At 36.1% G+C, this 3,756-nt stretch overlaps 1 pseudogene; it reads right to left on the bottom strand.

Moving 5' to 3' along the window:
* Positions 1 to 3,134: 3,134 nt before the first annotated feature.
* On the bottom strand, positions 3,135 to 3,353 carry LOC122065396 (annotated as a pseudogene).
* Between the last annotated feature and the right edge of the window lie 403 nt (positions 3,354 to 3,756).

Below are 3,756 nucleotides of genomic sequence, written 5' to 3'. Positions count from 1 at the left end.
AAAAAAAAAAAGGAAAAACAGGAAATGTTGAAATATGATTAACCATGTCTCAACATTTAAGAAACTTTCTATTTGGAAAAATTATGTCCCTGATAATTTCCCCAAGGCCAAAACCTTTTTCTATCTCCTTGAAACTTTGAAAACCAAAACCTTCTCTGTCTCCTTGAAACTTTGAAAAATCAAAATCTTCTCTATCTCCTTGAAACTCTGAAGAACTAATTGGTGAAAAATTCGTGAAGAACTCTTGCTCGATCTCGACTCTCCCTCAACACTACTGATCACTGTTCTCCCTCATCCCTGTCTCGGTGAAATTGGACTAAAAAACCCTAAAATCTCTTTCGATTTCCTCTCTCTCCCTCATCCCTGTCTTGGTGAAACTGTTTCTGAAACAAGTTTACCAAACACAATTTTTAGGCAAGAAACAATTTTTAACACAGAAACAAAAAATTCTGGTTTTGACACAAAACGTAGTTTCTGGAACAGAAACGTTACCTAACGCAGCCTAATATTTATTATCGTCCTCTGATGGCCGTAGGTACTACTGATCAAAATTTGATTGTTTTAACTTGCAAAATCCTAAGGTGTTGATATTTTCATTATTGTAAGATACTAGTAGTTGCTGAAATACTGAGTTCTCATATATAATAGCTGTAAGTAGTAGAAAAAAATTATCTTGCGATGAGCATGAATCTAAAGCAGTATAACATCTTTTCCATTCAATTTTATTTCCCCTTGAAGATGAGCACTCAATATTTCTAATCGCAGTACAATTTTTCAATATTTTTAATGTCTATCAAATCTTGCAAGATAAAGATGTCTTTCTCTGCATGAATAGGGGTAGGGGTGGATTTTCAGATAGAAAAAAAATAAGGGTGAATTTCCTTCACTTGACTAGGCTCATTTCCTAGTTACATCTTCATGTGGGTGTGTATATGTGTGGTTTGCCAATTACCACATGATTAGGTTTCAGTTTTCCAAGAGTGAAGTTCATTTCCTCTAGAAACATTTTCATGGAGAGTAGTGGTTCTCTTAGAAACAACACATGATCGTAGACATAATATATGTTCACCCTTGGAAGGGCTAAGCATTGATGAGTCGGGAACCCCCTGAGATATGGAGTGATATTGTATTTATAATCAAGGTCTTTTCTTTGACCTAGGTAATGTATCTTTGCTTCCATATTGATATATGATTGTTAATTAATTGAGTAAAAATATTTTTAAAATTGGAAAATGGCTTTGACCCACTTAGAATTGACGAAGACCACCCAAAAAATAATATATCAGTCCTAAATAAAGCAAAAACCCAGTTGGACCAAACCCACTAAGTCAACTCAAGCCAGACTCATATTGACTCAGGCGGGTGCCAGATGAACTCTAGCCGATGCCATTTGTCTCAAGGCAGACATTGGCCAAAGTAAAAATTCCGACTGCTAGGACACAAATTATGCCGCCTCTACGATTTTGTGGGGATTTGGTGAATCTTTGGTCATATCTCAACTAAATTATACTTGCCACCCAAGGCATGCACCTAGACACACACTAAGACTCCTACAGCACCTAGAAGACTTTACAAAACCCTTGTGACCAATGTGAGTATTTGTTTACACCTTAGGAAATATTTTATTTCCTATAAATAGACACAAAATATCTCTCCAAAGAGGAAAGAGATCTCTCCCACATATGGAAATATTCCACACTTGCCTTGATTGACCAAGAGGTCTCCAATCTATAATACCAAACCCCTCTCATGTTTTGGAGGATCCCGTAATAAGTTTGAGCCACCATTATTGACGAGATTCGCTGATTGAAATCACACATAGGAGCTGATTTGCTATACTTCACATCAATTATTGTTTGCATTTACAATACTTGAGCCCATGCTCTTCCAACCATCAAACACCATGGAACTTGTAGAGGGGTTGTCTTGTGCATTCAATCATCACACTTTCACTAAGCACAACTCATTGTTATCCCCAGTAAGGCAGCAGTGAAGTGCAATTAGTTATCTGGATTTTTGTACTTTTTTTTTGTAAAACTCCATTCTTTACAGTTATAGATTAGCATCTCACCTATCTATAGCAAGATTTTTCATATTTTTAAATTTAACTTATATATTTCTCGGATTTACTCCCTTGCAGGACTATTTAAAACCTGGATTTCCTGACCATAAAATCTCACATTGCAAGCCATCTAAATGTATTTTCTCTATTCTTTCAGCAATTTTTTTTTCCCAAATGTGTAGGCCTAGATGTCCTCTTTCTAGTCTGATTTTCTAAGATTTTTTTCTTAATTTCTACTTCATCTTTATCGACGATCTTCCTTCAATCAAATTTCGCTAGCATGTTTTGCATTTCTTTTCTCTTATTTCAATGTTATATTTTGCTTACACCATTGTCTTGTTTGTATGTGCATGATAAACATGGCGATTGTATTCCATGATCCCATTCCCCATGTTCATAATGCCTTGCTAGGGATAGAATTTTTCATGTTCCATAAGATGAATGCTAAATTAGCTTTTCTGTTGATTCTTAATTATTAATCATATATGTTTTACATTCCGCATACTAACCCTACAGATCAGTTAGATATGGGTATGTCAATTTCACACTTTCTTTTTCTTTATACATTGTATCCAACATGTTGAATTCTAGATTCTTAAGATTTGACATGCATATTCCATGTTATACCAACATATTTGCTTTATATCTAATATACTAACCATGAAGAGCAGTTGGATACAGGTATATAGACTTTAGTATTTTATCATGGTGTTGGATCTTAAGTTTGTATGGATTCCTTTTTCGTTATCGGGATTGAACCCAAAGCCATAATGTCTCAAAATGAGGAGGTCATAGTGAAATTCCTTTTTGTCTTTGTTTTTGTTTTTGTCTCGAACATCATGAAGAACTTCATTCTATCTCTCCCTCATTACAAACAAAAAAATGGGGTTGTGCCCCAGTTGTACACTCCCTTCGTTCTATGAAACCTTATTGATTCTGAACTTCATTCATGAAGGAACTGGACTTTTGACGGGCCAACCTTTTTTTATGTGCCGATTTACCTAAGAAGGAAAATGACCATTGCACCTCTGAGCTCTAGTTGCTCATGTGGTTCGTGAGAAGGAAAAATGACTCATCTTCTGTTGCATCTGGCACAAGATGAAAAAGAGAGAGCTTCATCTTTCGATGAATAGCAGATTGATGGAGCTTTTGGCATTACTTTGTCTTTCTCTCCTTTCCTATCAGCGAGTTTCGATCCTTTTGTTCGAAATTTCTTCGTTCATACCAAACCGTTTGTAGAATCAAATCTTGTTCCACAAGATCCTATATCAGCTATACATGCTCCTCGCATTTATGTCAAAGACTTAGCTAGTGCTAAGGGCTTTATCTTAAATAGATAAAAAATGATGAATAGGATTGTGGCACTCCACTCATTGCCAATGCGGAAGGATGCCTTTTTGGTGATTGTGGTATCAATGCATGTGTGATCAAACCTAGCCGGTCCATTCAATAATAATGTGTATTTACCTAGGTTGTAGTCCAGTTATTACCAGGTGGATTGAGGTGCCTAACCCCTTCCTCAAACTACAACCTAGCACGAACCCTAACCTGTGGTTAGACAATTCAGATGGATTTCCTTTTAATTAGCAATGAGTCTTAAAGACTAATCTAAGTGGCAACTCCCAGTCCATGGAGATCATTAAACCCATACCACTCTTTTCACAAGGAAAGGTTTGCAAAACCCCGCCATTCTT

Source organism: Macadamia integrifolia, unplaced genomic scaffold (genome assembly GCF_013358625.1).
Source record: "Macadamia integrifolia cultivar HAES 741 unplaced genomic scaffold, SCU_Mint_v3 scaffold1993, whole genome shotgun sequence".
In the NCBI taxonomy this organism is placed as follows: Eukaryota; Viridiplantae; Streptophyta; class Magnoliopsida; order Proteales; family Proteaceae; genus Macadamia; species Macadamia integrifolia.
Note: the sequence above shows the minus strand (reverse complement) of the source record. Positions and strands in the feature narration are given on the sequence as shown.